Here is a 23932-nt window from a genome sequence, read left to right as displayed (position 1 = left end):
AAAGATGGCAATTACATATGATGCAGTCTAACACATTAAAAAATTCAAATAAGTACTCCAATTAAAAGACAAAAATTGTCATTTTAGATGCAAAATGCAAAAGTTACTAAGTACAAAAAGCACACCCTAAACATAAGAATACAGAAAGATTTAAAATAATCGGGTGGGAAAAGTTGTGTTATATAAGCACTAAACCTAAGAAAGTTGGTATAGCTATATTGATATCAGGGAAAGTAAATTTTAAAGCAACAAGAGTTACTAAAAATAAAAAGAAATATTTCTAGTGTTGTTTTCTACCAAAAAGGATAACAATTGTAAATTTGGGTGTACTTAACAAGGACTTTAAAAAATGTAAAATTATAAAATAACATAAATGAAAGCAGTCAAATCTACAGTCAAGTTAGGAAAAATTCTAACATCTTCTCCAGTAATTGAAAGAATATGTAGATTTAAAACATGGGTAAACATGATAAATAAACTTGACCATAGTTAGCAATACAGAGAACACTGAACACAACTACAGAGTATTTTTGAGTGTATATGAATCCTTAATAAAATTTACCTTATATAAAATAAAATTTATATAAAATAAAAAATTTATATATAATAAAATCCTTATATAAAATAAAATTTATATTCTGAAACACATCAATTCTCAAACTAATATTGTAATCACACATTGAAATAAAGTTGAATATCAATAACAAAAAAGCGACTGGAAATAAATCCAAATGTTTTGATATTAAGCAGTTATTTCTGGATAACCCCTGGATAAAAGAAGAAATCGCAGTGGAAGTTAGAAAATATTTTGATTAAATGATAATGTAAATATCATCTATCAAAATTTGTGCAATACATCTAAAAGTATAACTTGAATTTATTTATGCCAATAAATCTAATACTTTTTATAAATGAAGAACTCAAAGAATAATATAATTTATGAAAATTGACATTAGAAGAAATAGAAAATCTGAATAGTTCTGTATCCACTTTAAAAAACATATAATTAGAACGCTTTCTCAAAAGAAAACCTTGGGCTATGTTGGCTTCAGCAGTGAATATTTCTAACATTTAAGAAGTAATACCAAACTTACAGAAACTCTTCAAGGGCATAGAAAAAGAGAAAACACTTCCCAAATCATGTTACAAGGCAAGTAACTTTGATATGAAAACCTGACAAAAGCATTGCAGGAAAGAATAATTATAGGCTAATCTGTCTCATGAACATAGATACAAAAATTCTAAAGAGGTTATTAACAAATAAAATCCAAAGTTATATAAAGAAAAATTATACATGACAACTAAATTGGTTTATTCCAGAAATAATAAATATATATGTTTATATATATATATACACATATGCATATATACATATCTATAATTGCATATATATAATTATTCAACAGTTGAAAAAATAAACACTTGACAATATTTAGAAATCATCCATAATAAAGCTCTAAACTAAGAGTAAAAGAGAACTTGGGAACTTTCCTAAACTGATAAAAGAGTCTACAACAAACCCTACAGCAAACGCTATACTTTCTCTAAAATATTAAAAGCTTTCCCTCTGAGTTTAGAACTAAGAAGAAGATGCCTGCTCTTTCCACCTATATTTGACACTGCACCAGAATTGCTATCTAGTGGAGTAAGGCAAGATAAGGAAATAAAACTTACAAGGATTGGAAAGACAAAAAAAAAAAAAAAAAAAAACCAAAATACTATCATCATTCACAATTGTATTCACTATTGTATATTAAAATTTTTTTAATTATTAGAATTAAGGGAATACAGCAAAATCACTACAGGTGATCTTCATTATTTGAGAATTCCATATTTGTGAATTCTTCTACTTGTTAAAATTTATTTGTGGCAGCAAAATCAATACAGGTAACAATTTCATGGTCATTTGTAAACATGCACGAAGGGCGAAAAATTTGAGTCGCCCAACACATGTTGCCAGCTGAGATCAAACAAGGTGACATTCTGCCTTCTTGTTTCAGCTCTCATATTATAGACTTTGTCCTTTTCACAGTCTACTTTGACATATTTTATGCAATTTTGTTCTTTTTTTGGTGATTTTGCTATTTAAAATAGCCCCCAAGGATAGAGCTAAAGTGCTGTCTTGTGTTTCTGTGTTTAAGAAGGCTGTGATGTGCCTTATAGAGAAAATATGTGTGTTAGATAAGCTTCATTCAGGTGTGAATTATAAGGCCATTGACTGTGAAATCAGTATTAATGAATCAACAATATAGATTAAAACAAAGATGTTTTGGGGTAGAAACATACATAAAACAAGGTTATGCATTGATTGATTGACAAAAATGTTGTGACCAGAGGTTCACAAGAAGATAACTGCATTCCCCCCAGGATTCCATGGTTCAATATTCTCTAATTCAGTGTTAACAGTGACTTTCTGGAACATAACTACTGTGAATAATGAGAAATAATCGTATATGCAAAATCTGTGTATATATATATATATATATATCTCGAGTGTTTTTATATTTTCCAGGAACAAGCAGTTAGAAAGTAAAAATGTTTAGATATCACTTATAATAGTTTAAAAAATAAGAAGACCTAGGGATAATTCTAACAAGAGGTAAACGACTCTACACAAAAAAGTACAAGATATTACTAGGAGAAATTAAAGGAGCTACATTTTCCTGTGTTCAGCCCTCTTATAGACACACTTCCATAACATGTGCGGAAATACAATTTCATAAATTCCCCTGCGTCCTCCTTATTGTCTGTTACCCTTGAAGTCAGACTTGTCTTAAGTATCTGTTGTCAGATTTGGTGACAACTTTTTTGTCTGTTTGTTTGTTTTTGTTTTTGTTTTTTGTGGTACGCGGGCCTCTCACTGTTGTGGCCTCTCCCGTTGCGGAGCACAGGCTACGGACGCACAGGCTCAGTGGCCACGGCTCACGGGCCCAGCCGCTCCGCGGCACATGGGATCCTCCCGGACCGGGGCACGAACCCGCGTCCCCTTCATTGGCAGGCGGACTGTCAACCACTGTGCCACCAGGGAAGCCCTGGTGACAACTCTTTTGTTTCAAACTTAAAGAACTTCCTTGAACAAATACATTAACCTACTCATTTTTAAAAAAATCATTATCCCCAAATATTCTTTTTGCTTTTGAGGTGTTCTTGTTTTTAATATTTTTCACACTAAATGCAAAGTCTGTTGAGAGGGTGAAGTCTCAAGCTACATTCCTCAAATACCTTATGTAATCAGAATGGGAAGAGGTGCAGACTGGGGAGATTACAGGAAGGAGAGAACTTTAACAACAAGTGTTGCATAACAGTGCTTTACTATTACCCTGCTCACATTCATAATGTATTTCTTTTATTAAAATTAAATCTCACATATTACAGTTAAATTCCTTTTCTTCTTCTGAACCCCCAGAAGAAATGGAGAAATGTAATACTTATTTACTAAGGTTAGTTTCTTAGGGGAAGTCTACTATGAAGATCTTGCTTTCTTTGACATGGTTTATATCCATCTCTATTTTCTGCAGCCCCACTTTTGACTCAGAAATGAGCTTCACTGCTTAAGTGAAGAGTCTGTTCTCTCGCTGCTATTTTGAATAATTATGGGTGTTATCAACAAAAAGTTGCTTAGTCATTTTTGTTTTTTTGCATCATTCCTAATTTTCACTATTTGAGACATATGTTATAGACTACAGATTCCACAGTCACCAAATAGGAAATGGCATATTTTTTTTTTAAATGCCATTGTTATAATGTGTAATGTTAAGTTCTAGATACTGAGAAAACATGCTTTCTGGTCATATTCTTGAAACCTCTCAGAAGTAGAAAAGAAACTGAGTATATGTCAAGCCTAACCATCCCAGATCAGGAAACCGAGGTTCCTCTCCTAAAAATACAAAGTTATAAATGGAGAGCCTAGAATCTTGCCTCACTGCCGCAGTTCTTCGAGTATTATTTCGTGGCGAATAAGAATCATTCAGTTTCCCCTCATCTTGGCCAAGTGAATATTTCATTGTTCAGCTGAGCTGACAGAACAGATGAAGGCAAAAGAGGCAATACTCAGGAGCACAGTTACTGATAAATAATTACAACAAGGACATTATAATTATTTAATTAAAATCTGTGCACAGGAAGAGATTATGAGTCCTTTCAGCTTGCTACCTCATTTAGATGATACTAGTCATTAACCAATTTAGCTGGAGTCAGCACCTAAATGTCCACATGCTCCATTTTATCTTTGAAAGCTGTGCAGTCAGCAGCCATGGCTGCATGCTCTGGGTCCCAGTGTTGGGGAACACAGGAACCCTCCCTCACGGCTTAGGACTTGCATGGCTCAACTACCCGTAACCATCTCATAAACCTTCTCTGGGATTCTGAATGTTTTCCTTTGAAACATAGTGCCCGGAAATTTTGGTGGCATTTACTTTTATTAAGAACATACTGAAACCTCTGCCAGAGAATAGGTATCAACAGAATTCAGGTCTGTCTGACACTTTCTCTAAAAGAGGTGTCTTTTTTGAGGTATTGAAAGGAACTGGTTTGAAGGAGGAGGGTTCACCTCTTACAATTCTTAGTAAGAGGCCAGGGTATCAATATTTCAATTTCCACATAGAAATTAAAGCCCCTGCTCTTCAAATCTTTCCTTTTTTTCGGTATAAAGAAAGAGGCAACTAAATTCTTACTACATAAGAGACTATTGGGACAAAGGAAGTAGGGGGGAGAATCATTTATCTAAATTTCTATATTTGATAATGGAGTCTCCTCTTTGTCTCTGTGTCTCTGTATCTGTCTCTACATACACACAAACTTTATTTATTTTAGTTTTACTTTGAAAGTCATTTATATTACTCTGTCATGGCCCAATTCTGCAAATTCACCTAGTTTCTAAAAATATAACAGATTACTCTGTCTCTGAAATTGGCTTGAAGTAGGACATCCTGGCAAATCAGTGAAGTCCCACAGGCACAGTACCTAAGAAAAATAAGACAACTTGGACCATGGTTTAGCAGAAATTTTAATAAAAATTAAAAATATGATTCTGGACCCTGGGCTACTTCTTTGAAAGTCTAATATGTTATGACCACCCAAACTGGTGAGTCATCTCCAGAAACTTAAAAACAAAAAACAATTTAAAAATTTTATGTAATCTATGTAAACCGTATAAATAGGCCTCTGGTCTTCCAGTGACCCTCCAAAATATAAATTTCAGGAATGCTAAATGTTCCAGATATGGCAGAACACAAAGAAAACCAAATACACAAATATCCTCTTTTGAGAATTTGCTTGTCTAGTCTCCTTCCTTGTCATAGGAGATGAATGTTCTATCCAAATAGGAAAAGTGAGACTTGGATTAAGTAGGAAGGGGTTAGACTAGGTAAGTTTTAGAATTTGTTTTATCTGTATTAATAATTATTTATCGATATGTCAATTCATATGTCTTTCCTTATAAGTTGCTTCTTATGTAAAAATATACTTTCCCCTTTCCTCTGCTTAAATACATTATCTGCTACAGCAACTGTTTCTTCTTCCAGGGACCAATCTAGTTTCTGTCTCAAGGCTTTGACTCTTGTTCTTCCCTCTACCTAGAATACTCCCTTTTTACACACCTTCAAATTTCTAGCTCCTTTTTGTCATGCAGATATTAACTTAAACATCACTTCTTCTGACAGGTCTTCCCTTACTACCCTGTTTAAAGCAGGCAGCCACTTATTATTCTCCATCTTAATACCTTGTTTGTTACTTTCATAGCACTCATCAGTATTCTTAATTGCCTGAGTATTCATTTGATTACTCAAATATTGACTGTTTCTCTCTGTAGACTATAAGGTCCATGAATAGAGATGTCATGTTGGTCTTATCCACTGTTAGAGTCCCATTGTCTGGCACAGTGCATGAATGAATGAACCCCAGTCAACTTGGAAGTAATAAAGAGAAAGTTTCATTTAAATATCTTTGCTCCTTTTTTAATTTTCCCTTTTCATCTGAGCTGGTTAAATTATTGGCTAGTGGTTGATTATGCTTGACAAGTATTGTCTAGTACTTTGTGCATTACAATGTAATTTTTATCTTCATTCTTGCAATGTGTGTTTTTTTAAAATTTTTTGGTATTTTTCTCTATTGAATCTTATTCTGTTTATTTTTGACCACTTCTCTAATAGTATAGTGTGATTAAAATTTGGAATCTAGCTCACAAAAATATTAAAATATGTTAGTTTAATTCCCCTTCATTTTAAAAATTTCTTTGTTTTATTGAGATCTTGATCTCTATCATTTATGTATACTTCTCTCAAAGAATCCCTCAACTCATCTTCCAGCTCAAAGTTATCAAGTCAGTTATTATAGCATCTATCTATACTTATGAGATTACATCAACAGTAAGTAAAAAACTAAAAAATCTTTTAGCAATTAGCCTGTTATTCAAGGTATTTTAAAATTAGATTTCTTTGTTAAAGTAGGCATGTATCATTTTGTCTAATAATAAAAAGTAAGATCTTTCTACATTGGCTTGTTTGCCCATTGTATAGTGGCCCTAAAAAGTTTTAATTAATGTGTAAATTTTGTCATACATAAATAAAATAATGCACAAAACTGAATAATATTTTTCTTTATGCCAAGTTAAGGTTATATGTCATTCTACCTGGAGCAAAGTATTATCAAGGCTTAAAAACATGCTTAGCCAAATCCTGCCTGTTCAATATATTGTTCCTGGATTTGGGATGACTAACGTATTTTCAAGAAGATTGTTCATAATACAAAGTCTGATAAAGTCTTACTTTCCTGTTCATATTATTGTAATTTAGTTATGAATATACTCACACTCTTCCCTAGCATTTACTTTCCTTTACTACTCCATGCAGTTGAAACTAAAACACTGTTTCAATTTATGTCTTACAGCTCAGGATTTTTTTAAATCACAAAGTTGACCATACCATTGCTTTCAGTACTATTTATATTGAAGTTGTTGCTGTCTTTGTTGTAGAATGGAGGGCAACTGAGCAAGTTGAGAGAGCAACTTATCCAGTGACTTGTGGGTTGTGTATTGTGATGTGGCTTCAAAGTCTTGTTTGGAGTTCATGCATTCCTAGGGGGCAGTATGAGAAGACTATTTATAGATAAGAACAAAGACAATTCTGGGACCAAATATAAACAGTTTTCCAATTCTTCACTATTTCAGATTTCCCACATAATATCTTCTAATCAGAGACATAGATCCTCATGCTTTCTTAAGTGTTTTATTTTGTAATTTTGATTGGAGGATTTACTGAAGACAACCCCCCAAAAGTCACAGGAAATAATAAAACACATAAAACAGTAATGGAAAGTCAAACATCACAATTTTACTCTGCATGTAACTATTTCTCCAGTGTCTCATCTTCTTGTCTCTAGAGATGGTGAGCATAATGTAAGAAATTTTTTTTTTTTCACATTCCTGTTTGTATCTCTGAAATTCCTACTCTGAGCCTTGGCCATAGTGAATACTCATTCAACATTTGTTGAAAAGAATTGAATCAAAACTCCTTCTGCTGTGAATGTCCAACTTCAAAAATGCATAGGGTATTAAATAGTATGAAATTTTTAAAATGAAAACTCATTAAAGGCAGTGGGATGCTATAAAGTATTAGGATATATACCCAGATTTTGTTGGGTTTCCAGTCTAAACCGATTGTTTAGTAGAAATAGGCTTTCCCCTCCAGACAACCTATTCAGAATAGGTACTCATTTCTGAAATAGCACCACTTTGGAAACCTGTGAGGTTAGATTCAATGTCATGCAAGAGATAACTGAGCCAGAAAGAAAGAGCCCACATCTCATAAAAACCTTTAACACAAATAAGCAGCAAAAATAGTTGCCAAAAAACGTAGCTAATAACATAGTGAATTTTTTACAGATGAATTGGCATTACAATTTCTGACATATTACTGTGAAGTTTTGCTTCTCCACTTGAGGTTGACTGACTTTATTAATATAACCTCACAGGGGAAGATATTACATCACCTTCTACAGGCGATCTGCACACAGTTGTTAAAGACCTTTAAATCTAATGTGAACTGACCTCTTGAACATTTGCTCTCACTGGCGGTTTCCAATTTCTTCTATATCAAATGATGACCTTAACATTCTAACTCACAGATATAACTACTAGAGTTGAGCTGACATGATAAATGACTATTCTTGCCACTCTGATCATATTTTTATTTTTCACAGATTCAGTTGATCTTTCGGTCTTTTCAGTTTGCCTTTTACTTCTGAATAATGGGCAATTTCATTGTTAATTTGCATCCCCCATAAAAGAAAAAATATACTCAAATAATTTGATTAGCAAATACGATCTCTGTACTTTATGGTTTGATATTATTGATCAACTTCTTTGAATTTTTTTCAAAATTAACTGAGGAACAGTATGTGCAACTGTGTATATTCGTGATTATCTAAAACTTTATCTTCCACATTTGCAAATGTCATCGTTTACCGTATTGCACACAATTCTACAGTTCTCACGATGATCTACAATTATTTTTAAAAGACTTTATTATTTAGGTGACCATCAAAATTTTCTCTAGCCTTGACCCTCCCCATAGGTTAGTTTCCACAGTTTATGCCCCTGTTGATATTTATCTTCCTGCCACCTGATACTAAATATGTCTGAACCCAAATTTAGCCTCTCCAGGCACTGTTATTCCCAAACTGTCTGTCCTTGATTATCATCAATGGCAGAACAGTTCTGTCCCAGCTTATGAAAATAACAGATTGAGATTTATCCCTCAAATATGCCCATGTAAATAATCTGTCCTACCTGAAGGAATATTTTTCATTTACCTAGATTTTAGCAATCCTAATTAATATTTAATGTTTAGTCAAAATATTCATCAATTGGCTTAACTGAATTTGTAGCCACATGCTTGCCTAAGTAATGATATAAAGCTGTAAGACGGTCAGATAAGAGACTTTTAATGTTAATGAGGATTTATTTAATGGACAATAATAGTTTTATTATTTAAACACTAAGAGGGTAGGTGCTATAGTCAGAAATTAAGCTATCTCCTGAATTATAAATCTGTTTCCATTTAGATGTCATCCTTAGAACATTTTATATCTAAAACAACTGTGACTGTTGTATGATCATTAAATTTTTACTGAAAGAGTTAAAGCGTTTTCTAAGTGTCTGATACACATCCAAAAATAGCTTTATTTGGCTTGACAAACAGTCTAATACATGTTTAAGCTATTTTGAAAAGGATGGGAAAATATTATTAATAGCTGTTTTCTCTTGTGGGGTGTGGTGAATACTAATTTAGGGCAGGTGAAAGCAAAGCAGTTTAACATTTCCCTTGTTAATTCCTTTGACCTACAAGTTTGGAGGTCTTTGCAATACCCTAGAGCTTTTCCCACAGGATAAAGTAATAGGTACTAAGACTTTGCCAAAAGTTTTCTATTTTGCTGTTAGGTTCTACCTGTATCTTGTTCAGGTATTTATTTTTTATATTATTCTTGCCTCCAAGAAGAGAAAAAAAGTATGTGTGTGTGTGTTGTTTATATATGTGTATAATATATAATATAATATTATATATATATATATTTCTTTTCACATACATTGTCTCTTGGCTAAAGTTGATACTGCTTGAGGAATGATGCCTTCTAACTTGATCTAATATAATGGATCTATGTGTCTGATGAATTATGTGTGTATTGCCTTTATTTTAAACTGTATGGCCATTGGCTTTAACCTACCCATGTGGTCACCTCCACTATTGTGGCCATTCCCATTGTCTTCAATCTTTGTCAATCTTGACTCTTCAGCCAGTCTGAGAGAATAAATTCATGATGTTATACTTTTGAGACAATCAAGTAAATGCCTACTAGAAATAATTTACTTGAAGTAAACAAAACAACTTGATTTCCTGTAAGGCCTCTCTGAGTCTTTTCATGTTCTGGGTTTGTGTGTGACTGTGTACTTTCACTGTCCTGACCCAAAGCCAAATCAAAGCATCGTCCAGTAAAAGGTGCTTAGCGCTGCGAGTCAGCCAACCTTGAGTGCTGCTTTAATTCTACCATTACCTGACTCTGAGTATTCTGATAATCCCTGAATTTTCCTGGATTTCATTTTCCTTGTTGGTAACATGAAGTGGTTGGTTTAAGTTATCTAACATTTCCTCCTATCCAAAAGCTCTGTGATTGAGAAAGTTCTAAACAGAATTGAGAAAAGGTAGCTTGACTCCCATGAATCTCCATTTGCAGCTTTGTCTTTTTCCTCCTTCTGGAGGTGCCTGGTACACTCATGCTGCCAAGGCCTCCTCAACTCGTGAATTGCCTGCCTGACTCCCGACAAGTTTGAGCTGGTGACCTCTGAGCCTAGGCAATGTGTGCTTTGTCTTGAAAAAATGCTGCTGACCTCCATGAGATGAAAGCAATATCCAGATATCTAGTCGTCCTTATCATCTTCTACTCCTTGAGCTCCTTCACCAGTTCAGGAGTGTTTTACAATAATACTAATATCCATTAGTAGAGAAAACTGCCATTTTCATACAATTCAATGACAGTTTAAATTAATATAATCTTTATAAATAGTAAATTGGTAATAAGTAACAAGAGGCTTTCCAATTTTTTTCATAATCTATGACCCAGAAATTCAAAATTTAGGACTTGGCTTTCAAGAAATGTCAGGAGGGGCACATAAGGATATAAATATAGCACTATTCCTGATTGGGGGGAGATTGGAAACAACAGAAATGTCCAAAATATGATATTTGTTAAATTAATTATGATGACTCCTGTAATGGACTATTATGTAGCCATCAAAATCAAAAGAATAATAATATGTCAAAAATGTGACTGGTTAATATAAAATTAAAAAGTGATACAAAACTGTATAAGCAGTCTAATTTCTAATTGGGAAAATTCTAATAATTTCTAATTGGGAAAATTATTGGAAAATAATTTCCAAAATTCTAATTTGAAAAATAAACAAAAATATATGGATTCCCACCATTCAAGACTATTCTTTGTACATTTGTAAATCTTTCATATCTTTGCTAAAACCAAGTATTGCTTTGTAATGTGAACAATAGCAAAAACAACAAACCAAAAACAATTCTTATTTTAAAGAACTTCTCTGTGTCAATGGCCAAATAGTAAGAAGAGACCAAAGATATATATATGTGTGTGCTGGGGGTGGGGGAGGGTGAACAGGGGTGCGGTGAAAACCGGAGATGTCAATTCACAGAGAGTTTGTATACATATAAGTGTGAAAATCATACAGATACATGGAGCCTTCAAATATACTGTAGGTTCTGCCTCTGAGCAGGGTTTCTCAACATCAGCGCTAATGATGTTTGGGGCAGATAATTATTTGGCCGGGGTTCTCTGAAGGTTATAAGATGTTTAGTAATGTCTCTGGTCTCTATCCAATAGATACCAGTACAACCTCCCCCATCACCGATTTGTAACAAGCACAAAATGTCTCCAGTTGTTACCAGATTCCTCTTGGGGGGGGAGGGGTGCAATTTCAACCCTGCTTGAGAACCACTGCCCTAAATCTATATTCTCCTAGACTGTGTGTGTCTTTTTAGTAACAAATCAGAGAGATTATTAGATTGTTTTCAATATTAAAAGCAGAGGAACCAGATAAAAATCACTATGAGGAAAACTGTCACATACTCTCAACCCCTAAGTATTTTTCTTTTAACGTTCTCTAGTATTGGCACTGTCTCCTAAGACAGGGCTTCCTCATGCAGCATTTGGGGCTGGAGAGCTCAGAAGCACCTGATCCCAAAATAATATCCTCTTTCAGTCTCTAACATGTGACAATCAGGCAGTTTCAAGTACTATTTTTATATCTCTAGGTCACCCCATTGCCAATCCATGAGAAATGTAACTGCCACAGCTCACGTATCTGGGTGAGAGCCACTTAGCCCTTGTGTGGAAAGTGACGTTACATAGAGGCATGTAAACCATACATCTTGGCCCTTAGCATCTGTAATATTAATGATTATAACAAAATCCACATTACCATACAAGATAACTCTTTGATCTCTGGAAGCTCATTACAGACTAAATGGCATTACTTTTTATGATGAAAGGAGGTTTGATAATAAACAAGACCCACGAACTTTTGGTTTTGCACAGACAGCATTGCCACACATGCCACCTCTCTTCCACACAGCAGAAGCACAGTTCTGTCCCTCAAGAAACTCACAATATAATGGAAGATAGAGACATGCCCCAAGGTAATTGCAAAACATAAAAACAAATAATGAGAATTAAGGAAATAACCAAAATTTAAAAAAAAAATCATATAGTGAAGTATGCTTGGGAGGCCGGAAGTCTATTTCAGCAATAGAATAAGGGTGTGGCTTTAAAACCACTTAAACTCTATTGATATCTGTAACTTTAACAATGGTATATAATACTCATTCAATACCTTCATCACAGATTCAGATATTGTCCTAGCCACATTTTGAAATAAGACTATGGGAGAATAAGTGTTTGTTTCAAGCCCTTTGAGCTGGGAAAACTTGTCATCATACAGGAGTCCCTCAGGTAGCTGACATCCTTAGATTGGAGGTATTCTACCCAAATCAAATTTCAATAAAGCATGACCTTTCAAGCAGAAACTTTTAAGGAAAGATTTCCTTTTCTGCTTTCATTGTCATGTATTTCATACCTACACAAAAAAGTATGGAAAATAGTAAATCAAGCACCTTAAGAAATAAAGTATCCAAAATACCTTTGAAACTCCCTCTGTTTCTTCCTGAACAAACACCTTTCTCTTCTTTGCCTCAGAGGTAACCACCATACTGCTTGTGGTGTATTCCTCAATAAACAGTGGCATTATTTTGTTTTTACCTTTACATAAATGTATATAACACTGCACATATCCTCTGCAACCTGCTTCTTTGCTTTTGTTTTTGAACTCTGTTCTTGTTGATTCATTTTAACTGTTATGTGATATTCCATTGTAGAAATATTCTAAATGTATTTGTCCGTTTTTCTCTTTATAATCATTTGTTTCCATTTTTTTCTTACTTTTACATACAATGCAGTATGTATCTCAAAGAGCAGATACCAGAGTGAAATTATTAGATCACAAAGTTCGAAGAGTTTCAACTTTACTAATTATTGCCAAAGTGCTTTCCAAAGTGGTTGTTTAGTTTATACTCTTACTGGAAAATATAAGAGTACTTTTGGTTTCATGTTTTGGCCAGCTCCTTGGAATGATTTCTGCCAATCTCATGAGTATGACACAAGTCATTTACATTTCCCTAAATAGTAGTAACTTTGAAAATATTTAAACATTTATTGGCCTTTCAAGTTTCCTCATTTGTGAAATGACTTTCTGTCACTTGCCTATTTTTCAATTGTGTTGTTTGCCTTTTTTCTTATTAATTATTGGAGTTCTTTGGTGAAGATATATATCTTTTCACTTTTGTAGCTTGTGTTTTCACTATCTTTGTGATCATTTGATGAAAAGATCTTAAATTTAATGTAGTCCAATTATCAATTGTACAGTAGGAAAAATAACTTTTCCTCTATCCTTCTAGGTTCTTGGCTGAGACCCTGCCCCCTGTAATAAAAGACAGTTTATCAGAAAAACAAATTTAGTAGAAGTTTAATAGTATGGTGTCAACTGAAAATGCACACACGCACACAGACACACACACACATATACAATGTAAGAGCAGTGAATTTCAGTTTTATTTAAGGACCTTACTGAGGGCTATAGCCAAGGAAACAGCCTCTTAGATAGCTCTAAGGAACTGCTTCAAAGAGGTAGGAGAGAAGCCGTTATAGATAAATTATTATTTTTTTGTCTGGGAAATACATGTAGTCAAGTATACATCTTGGTAAAAGATTACTTCTTATCACACGCACACACACACACACACAGACACACACAAAACCAGATATCTCAAGTTAATGATTGTAATGCTTATCCATGTATGGGAAGATGAAGAATCTGGGGCCATTGAAATTCTTCCTTAGATATGCATCTCAACTACCTTGGGTCCCATATATCCAAAACAGAATGCTTCACCCTGATTTTTGTCCTGAATTCCTTTCAGGGTGTACTGAAGGTCAGCGAATGCAAAGGCTAGTGATTTTTATAGAACTGGATGGAAGGCAACATTTTTTTACAAGGTATAGCTTCTATATACATGGGAGAGACCCAGGAAAACTGAGTAACTCTCCAAAATGACCCAAACCACCACCTTAAGTAGCATTTCCAGCTAAAGACAAAAGAAGATGTTAGGGGCAGGAGCCAGTTATGGGAAGGTATCAGGAAGAGCACAGTAAACAGGATATGGTTGTTATGCAGGTTTATGTCATGGTCTTCTCCATTGATAAGAGTTTCTAGAGATTTAGTCATCCTCTTCCTGGTACAGAGGAAGAAATCCTTACAAATGGAGATTTCCCTTATAAATGTAAATGGTTCTTACATAAGTGTAACTTCTACATACTCAGTTCTCAGAGCTTTTCCTGTATCTGCTATTTCTTATAAATAATCAGCTTAAGCTAATCCTTATGCCCAAGAGACATATTTTGGGGTGGCAAATTTTGCCCCCTTTCACAATCTTTTCTATTATGGTTTGCACTCTTTTAATCTTGTTTAAGAAATTTGTTCCCACTTTCCATGTGAAAGGGGGGCAGTACAGTGTAGTGGCTTACACAGAGAGTCAAGAGTCAGATTACCTGAATTCAAATCACAGCTCTTCTACTTAGGGTTCTGTGGCCTGGGACAAATTAATTAACCTGTTTTGTCTCAGTTTTCTCTGAAATGGGAATGATATTAATAGTACTTACTTCACAGGGTTGTTATGAGGACTAAGTGGGTTGGCATATATGAAATGCTTAGAATCACACTGGGCACATAATAAGAATTGAGTAAGTGTTTGCCATTATTATTTGCATTTTTATTCTACCTGACCTTACTTTTTGTAGGTTTTGACATAGAAAGCTAACAGATTTTTGGTCTGTAGAGATAACCAATTATTAAAGCACCACTTATTGAATAACTAATCCTTTCTGCATTGTGTTTTCATGTTTCAAGTTAGTGTGTTCTGTAGCTCTCTCTTCTATTCCATTGGCCTATTTGTCTGCCTCTTTTTTTAGTAAATTTTTGTAATTTTAATGTGTCTTTCTTGCTAGTAGGGTAAATCCTTCTACCTTGTTAGTCATCTTCAAAATTATCTTACCTATTCTTAAACCTTTGCTCTTAAATATAGCTTTTAGGATAAATTTGTCAAATTCCATAAAATCTCTGTGGGTATTTTGATTGGAATTGCATTGAACTTATAGATTAATTTTGGTGGAATTGACATCTTCATGATGCCTCTGCATTACCAATAAGAGGATAAATTAAAACTCTCCAAAAACATGTTTCCTCACATAATTCACTTTCAGATATGATTCTTGCCCGTGTATGTCTAGCTGTCATATGATGATGCCTTAGCTATAAGAGAAGCTGAAAATATTAGTTCAGCCTTCTACTTTGAGGGCAGCTGAAGAGAATATGGGCAGTCACATAAATATGATGAAGATGCATTATATATTTAGCTCACTGTAGCATCTTTAAAAGAATAGAATGTTGTTTCTTCCTTTCAAAATCCTACAAATTTCATTTCTTTTTCCTCTCCAGCTGCTATTGTGGGAAGCTGGAAATATATTGAATAGAAACAGTGATAATAGATATTGTCTCATTCTTATGTTAAAGGGAATGATTCTTACATTTCACCATTAGGTATAATAATTTGGATTTTTATTAGATAATCTTTATCTGGTTAAGAGTTTCCTTTTATTTTAATTTGTTGAATTTCTTTTTAGATTGAAAAAGGAGTATAACTTTATCAAAAATGTTCTGTACCTAATGAGATGATCTATTTTTAATTTTAATTTATTAATGTATTAAATCGTATGATTAGACTTTTCAATGATAAATAATTCTTCTTTGTGCAAATTTTGTTTATGTGTATCCATATATATGCGTACACTCAAATACATGCATACATGCATGATGTGTGTATGTGTGTGTCCATATAGAAGTACATAGAATATACATGATACTTTGGTAATGTTTTATTAAACATATTTTTTCATATTTGTTGGTAAAATTGTATATGATTTTACTCTCTTATGTATTCTCTCTCTTTATCTTTGTAACTCTTGAAGGAGGATTGTCAATTTTACAGATCTTTTCAAAAAACAAGATCTTTGTTTTATTGACATTCCTCATCGTTTCACTGTTTTCAGTCATTGATTTCTGCTCTTATTTTTATTCTTCTTTTCCATCTGTTCGCTTTGTGTTCATTTTGCTCTTGGATTTCTAGGTTCTTTAGGTGACATCTGAGATTAATGATTTAAAACTTTTCCCCATTTCTACTGTATGCATGATTGTTCTGTTTTTTTAATTTTTTTTTCTGTTTCCTTTTCCTGTCTTCCTGTGGATTACTAAGTTTAAACTTTTTTTTAAAGTCCATTCTGATTTAGTTATAGTGTTTTTGAATGGATCTCTTTGTATATATAGCTTTTGGGGGGTGGGGTCATTGTAGATAGATGATAGATAATATCTATAGATTATATAATATATAATCACAATCTCTTGGTGTCATCATTTTATCAGTTTAAGTGCAGAAATCTTACCTCCCTTTACATCCTTACTTCTCTCTTCTCTATAATATAATTTTACTATATATTTCCTGTATATTCATTTAGAACCACATCACACAATTTTATAATTTTTGCTTCAACAATCAAGCATAATTTAGAAAATCCAAGAGGAAAAAAATATTGTGTTTACCAGTATTTTTGCTTATTATATTTTTTTCTTCCTTCCTGATATTCCAAAACTAATTCTTTTATCATTTACTTTCTGTTTAGAGAACTTCTTTTATTAGCCATTCTTTTAGGGTATATCTGCTGGTGACAAATTCTCTTAGTTTTCCTTTACCTCAGAATGTTTTGATTTCCGCAATATTCCTGAAGGACATTTTTTACTGGGTACAGAATTGTGAGTTGGCAGTTCTTTTCTTTCAGCATGTAAAAAAGTTTGTCACTTCCTTCTGGCCTCTAAGGTGTCTGATGAGAAATCCACTGTTGTTCATATTATTTCTCCCCTAGGGGGCAAAGTGTCATTTCTATCTCACTGTTCTCAAGATTTTTCTTTGTCTTTATTTTTCAGAATTTGATGATGATGTGTCTTGGTGTGGATTTCTTTGAGTTTATCCTCTTAGAGATTTGTTCACTTTCTCGAGTCTGAAATTTTATGTCTCTTTACAAATTTGGGATGTTTTCAGCCATTATTTCGTCAAGTACTTTTAGCCCCTCCAGTGACACAAATGTTAGATCAATTGTTACAGTCACATGGGTTCTTGAGGCTCTGGGGGTTTTTTGTTTGTTTGTTTGTTTGTTTTAGTCTACTTTCTCTCTGTTTTTCTAATGAGATAACTTCTATTGTTCTAACTTCTTGTTCACTGACTGTATTTTCTCTCACCTCCATTCTGTTTATGAGTTCATCCACTGAGTGTTTTATTTCAGTTATTTTTTTTAGTTCTAAAATTTCCATTTCTTTTTCTTTTTTACATCTTCTCTATCTCTGCCAAGACTATCAATTTCTCTGCTGAGACTTTTAATATTTTATTTCATTTTTTTCAAGTACACTCTTAATTGCTTTTGGAAACATTTTTATTATATCTGCCTATTTGTCAGATAGGTTTGACATCTCTGTCATGTTGGTGTTAGCAATTATTTAGTGTCTTTTCTCATGTTGTTAGAGATATTCCTTGTTCTTCAATTGAAACATGAGTATTATGTTATGAAACTGAATATTGTTTAAACATTGTTTAGGCTGGCTTCTCTGACACTATTCCACAGGAGTAGGGGTGTACTGCCTCATCGCTGCCAGGTGGTGGTAGAAATCTAGGTTCTTCACTTGGCTTCCATTGACTACCAAGCCAGGAGGGGCCTCTCCTCATCACTGTTGGATTAGGGTGGGAGTTCTTGCTCCTCACTGTGACTCACGGATACCTCCCTGGCTAGCAGGGATAGGAGTGTCTCACTGCTGTTCCCTATGGACCTCCACTGACACTGCAGGGGAGAGGAGGGACCTTGTTGCTTCTGGGCAGTGGTGAATGAACTCAGTCTCCACTAGTTTTCCTTTGACAGCACCCCACTGAGGATGAGAAGGGCTGGCTCCTAGTCATTGCTACTAAGGTTGGGAATCCAGGCTCCTCACCCACGTGGTCTCCACTGACTCCACAGGGTGGGACCTCATCCCTGACAGAAATCATATTCCTGGTTACCTTCTTTGCTGTCTCTGACACCACACTAGTGGGGGAAAGGTTGGGACACCTCATTAAGGCCTGGCATGGGTGGAATTCCAGGATCCCTACATGGCCTTTGCTGGTGTAGATGGCAATGAGGCCACCATTTATTCTATGGTGTTTAGCTGGAGTAAAGCAGCTATTTTCTAAAAGTTTTCTCTGTTGCCCGGTTGCCCCTTACTTAGTCATTGGCTAGAGAGATCAGGCTTTTGGGGGGGTTATTTTTGTCTGCATCCATTGGCATTTCCAGGTTGCCTGCCTCTTAAGCTCCAAATCTGGGCTATATGAGGTAATATTATACATATTTATATAATATGTAGTTTCCCCCAAATCATCTATTTCATTGACATTTTCAAAGTTATTAGGATAAGGATATACACTGAAATGTTTTAAATCTGCATATCTGCAAATTCTTCACTTTTAATTTGTGTTCTTGTGCTTTCTTGAATTCAAGAAAAAATGTTGACCCCCCACAAGCCACACTGAAGGTGTAGAATATTGTTTTGAATTGATGTATATTATTGCTCTTTTAGAACAATATTATAAGGAAAGTTAAATTTACAAATAATTAGGTAGTCTGAGATTGGGATATTATTCATGCCGTTTTTTTTCCTATGTGACCATTAGCTGGCCATTAATTCTGCATGGGTCTCCTCTTCATCCTCTCAGATAGATATGATAATTTCTATCCTACAGTGTTGAATTAAGGCTGAAATAAAATAAAATAAATAAATACTGGCAAATTAGTACAGTTTCCAGCTTCTAGGAGGTGCTTGATAAATGCTAGATTTTAGCTGTTTTAGGGAACAAAAAAGTTTTCCTCAACCCTCTTAGGGTGCCTGGCTGGATCTGAAAATTAAACTGACAAAGACATATTAACAGGAGAAAATCATACAAATTAAATTAATATAAGTTTTACATGATACAAGAACCTTCATAAAGAAATGAAGACCCAAAGAAACAGACCTTTGTATTTCTATTTCAAGTTTGATGACGAATGAATCGTAGAGGAATATGATAGGTTAAGGAGTATAGGGAGTATAGGTAATTGCAATAAACTGGGGAAACTTGGCAAGGCTTGTTTGTTAGGAGTCCACTTGGCATCCCTTTGTCTTCTGAGATAAAGATGCTCCTTTCTTCTGAGTATAGACATCGCAGGCATCTCTCACTTAAGGGTTTTATGACCTGTTTCAGGGAAGTAGGGCAAGGGTGGGGAGGAAGTCAAAGTGACCTTCCCGATTCTGCTGGATATTCAAACTCCTTCAGCTTAGAATATTCAATATGCCAGGGTGCCATGTTTTGGGGTAGTGTGTCCTGCACTCCAGCACTATTTTAAAGTATAATGAATGATTGTATTGATGATGATGTTCTTTATCTTTTCAAATTTATTAGTAAGATATTCTAATTTTAATTTATGCTCTCAGTAAATTTGTCTTGAATATTATATCATATTTCAATATAATGTTAATTAGTGAAAGGGAGCAGAATATGCCACCCAAAATATGTCACTTTGGCATGTGGATTATTTTGAGCTGAAGGCTATCAAGACCCAGCAGACTCCTGAAAAACTCTATTCTCTCTCTTAACTGCCTAAAAGAATTTAAATAGGGAGCCTACACCAGAAAGAAAGCTATTCCCAGAGATAACATTTTTATCTGAAAGGCCTATCTGCATGGTGGGGCAAACTTCTGATTACCAAACATCTGCTCTTTGTCCTGTGAATCACCTTTCTGCCCTTTGAAGCCCCAGGTCCCTCCATATCTCATTCCTTAGCTCAGGATGGTATATAAGCCTCAATTGCCTGCCTTGCCTTTGAGTCATATCTTTGGGACTCCAGTATGTTCAAAATTAAAATTGTTTTTCTCCTGTTAATCTGCATTATGTCAATTTAATTTTTAATCCAGCCAAAGAAACTAAAAGGAAAGAAGGGAAAATCTTTCTGCCCCTATGTTAGTAAGAAAGTTCTCTATAATTTCTCAAAAAGAATGCAAGCCAAAGAAAGAGATTCATGACATTTATCTTAGTAAGGGGATATTCATTTTCTTATGTGTCCATCCTCCTTTGTTTGTATTTGATTGTATTATGCTCTTGTTATCTTGACACACCCCATGTGTAATCCTGAGCCCTTCATCCTTTCTCATGTGGTCCTGTAAGCAGTTCACATTCATAAGAATTTTCAATATTGGAATACAAAAGCAATTTGGAAATTTTAGTCTTGATAATTAGTGATTAAACAAGAGGTTCAGCTAAATTAAAGAGCCCCAAAACCACTTGACCCAATGTTTGGATTTTTAATCTAGGTCTTGCCCTGCTACCTAATTGGCTAGACCCTGAAAATAATCAGAAACATCGTGGCCCACCTGGGGAACTGTTTTCAAGTAAATTGCTCTGCAGGAGCAGAATTTAATCTTAAGAAAGCAAGTATGCTACCCACGGGGTACCAAAACTTGCTCTGAAATGGAGGTTTTTCCACTTAACTAAATTATACTTAGTATATGGATTTGTTCATCGCTGAAAATCCTCTGTCTCAGGTAAATTGCTTTAAAAAGCACTTTGACCAGAACATTGTTAAGTAGCTATGTAAATACATCTCTTAATTCTCTACCAGTTAATGTTAAACCAGTGTTCTTATCCAGAATATCTGTTTTATATCTCTCTCATTTTCTCTATAACACCATTCACCATCTAGCCAATATTCTATCTCATTTATTTACTTATAAATATGTTTTGAGTTCCTGCAAGGTGCCAAAGATTTTTTTCAGGTGCTAGAAATACAAGAGTGAACAAAACCGACAACACAGACCAAAAAATCCAATAGGGATTACATATAATTTACATGCTAGTGGGAAAAAGAGATGGCAAATAAATTATGGGAACATAAAGTATGCAGGGATAGTTGGAGAGTGTGAACTGTAAATTTTACTGAAGTATAGCATTGTTGCAGGAAAGAGAGGTGTGAAAGGATGGTCATGTCCCAAGTCTCAGGGGAGTCTCTGGTTGGGCCACCAAGTGTGGGTTCTTGGCTTCGTGCAGGAAAGAATTCAAGAGCAAGCCAGAGTAAAGTGGAACACACTCCATATACAGTGTGGGTCATCTCAGAAGGCAAGACGCCATGGGAGATGAACACTCAACAGACAAGAGTGTGGGCTATTTCAGAAGGTGAGAGGCCCTGAAATATGGGGTGATTAGTTTTTATAGGCTGAGTAATTTCATAGGCTAATGAGTGGGAGGATTATTCCAACTATTTTGAGAAAGGGGCGGAGATTTCCAGGAATTGGGTCACCACCCACTTTTTGGCCTTTTATGGTCAGCCTCGGAACTGTCATGGCACCTGTGGGTGTGTCATTTAGCATGCTGATGTATTACAATGAGCGTATAATGAGGCCTGCTGGAAGTCAGTCATCCACCATCTTGAACCTAGTTGGTTCTAACCAGTTTATGTCATGTCCTCAATAGCTATGTCATTCTTTTAAAGGTTGTGCCCTGCCCCTTCCTGTTTCAGCATAAATGCAGAAAAGTGCACCAATTATAAGTGCACAGCTAAATGAACTTTCAGTGTGAACACACTTATAAAACCATCATCAAGACCAAGAAGCAGAACATTAGGAGAGCTCCAGTAGTCCCTCATGGCCCTTTCCAGGCACTGCCCCTACTTGCCCCAAGGGTAACTCTATCCTATGTTCATTTGGAAGCTCTGCTGCACTGGCAAGAGCTATATTCCATGACTTTTGGTAAGAAGAGAACATTCTATTTGAGATCCAAGATAAGATTTTCTTGCTTTATGAATGCTGTGTTGCTTCTCTCATTATATAGTGTAGGGGAGGGAAACTTTTCCCTTCTTCCTTTCTAGGTTCTTTGGCTGGTCTAAAATTAAATTGACATAAGATAGAGTCACAGGAGAAAAAGTAATTTCACGCATGAGGGAGTCCATAAAAGTATGAGATTTGTCAAAGAAGTGACGAAAGTGGCTGTTTTATACCTTTTAGGCAAGTAAACAATAAATTTGTGAAGAAATTGACAAGCAAAGTGGTGTGGGCTTGGGGTAGCAAATTAGTGAGGAAGTAACAAGGTTTGTTTATACAGCCTTCTCAGCCCTAAATTCATTATCTCTGGTGATAAAGATGCCTTCTATTCTCCTGGTATAGAGATGGTACCTTTCACATGGAAGATTTATTTCCTGCTTTCAGGGAGACAAAGCAGGTCAGAATGACCTTCTTGCACCATCTGTTTCTTAAGTAACTTTAATTCAAAATAAGTTAATCTGCCAAAGTAGTGTGTTTTGGTGGGGCATATTCTGATCCCCTTCAACAGCAACATTAAAATCCCCATCTCCCAGCCTCTTAAGATCTTAAGACTTAACTGTTTCATAGCCAGTATAAAGACAGTTTTAATTAAGTGCCAAGGTACTTTATATAATCACAAAATAACCCAGTGAATCAGGGACTATTTATAATTATTTCACATGTAGAGTTGAGGAAACTGAGGATAAGTTACTTGGCCGCAGTCTCAGTGCTAATAAGTGGCAGAATCAGGATTAGAGTTCAAATTATTCGGATTCTAAAGCATAAATTCTTAGCCACAAGTCTAGTCTCACACTCTCTCAAAGATACCAATAATATCTCTGGTATTACTGAAACACTTTCCTTTATTTTGCCTCGGTTGTTTCACATTCAGGGGTTCATTGTGAAAATTCCTCCCATAATTTGGTTCTTTTGGAAGTTAAATGTAGAAGCAAAGATGAAGAAGAGAGCTATTAGCAATAATGAGCCCCGTAAAAACAAATATCCTGGAAATCTTCATGGAGACTCTTCCACCTTAAATGATGGAGTATGTCCTTGACTTTTAGCTATTAAAATCATATGAAAACTTCCTCCTAGTTATTGTGTTTGATTCAGGAATAACCCTTTCATGAGAAAGTCATGTATTGTAGCTCCTAGGATCTTCAGACATTTTTTAATCAATAAAGTTTACCTGGAACTAGATCATTAAGTGTTCATGGGATACTTTATTCATATTTAAAGGTTTAAAATCCAAATACTTTAAAAATGTGATTATCTCTGAATCTATTAAAATAGAAGTTCCAAGGATTAGATTTCAGTTATCAATGGGCTTATAGGATAAACAGTATTCTCTAATAACAAATAAATTCACATCAAAAAATTATTTAAGATAAAATAGATAACTAATGAGAACCTGCTGTATAGCACAGGGAACTCTACTTTACTTCACTGTACAGTAGAAACTAACACAACATTGTAAAACAACTATACCCCAATTAAAAAAAAAAAAGATTTCACCTTTTTAAACTTTCTACCCAGCATTTCACTCCTAGGAGACATAACATATATTTTCTCTAGTAAATAACCAAATGTCCCTATAGTTCAAGTGTAAAATAACAAGTTGATGATGAAATAGATTTATTCTACAGGATGAAACTCTTATATTATTCCTGATACATTAATACATAGGTCTTCATGCCTTAAATTTACACAGTCTTTAAGCAAGGCTAAAAGCTTATTAAAATTAATTTTTCCCTTAGGACTTATTCTGGATTTTCACACACATTGTACAAGCGAAATGGCTTTTTAAAACTCATGCTTTTTGTCATCATAATTGTGTTACACATC

The sequence above is a fragment of the Physeter macrocephalus genome, chromosome 5 (genome assembly GCF_002837175.3).
Source record: "Physeter macrocephalus isolate SW-GA chromosome 5, ASM283717v5, whole genome shotgun sequence".
In the NCBI taxonomy this organism is placed as follows: domain Eukaryota; kingdom Metazoa; phylum Chordata; class Mammalia; order Artiodactyla; family Physeteridae; genus Physeter; species Physeter macrocephalus.
The sequence above is the reverse complement of the archived record's forward strand: the minus strand, read 5'-3'. Positions refer to the sequence as shown.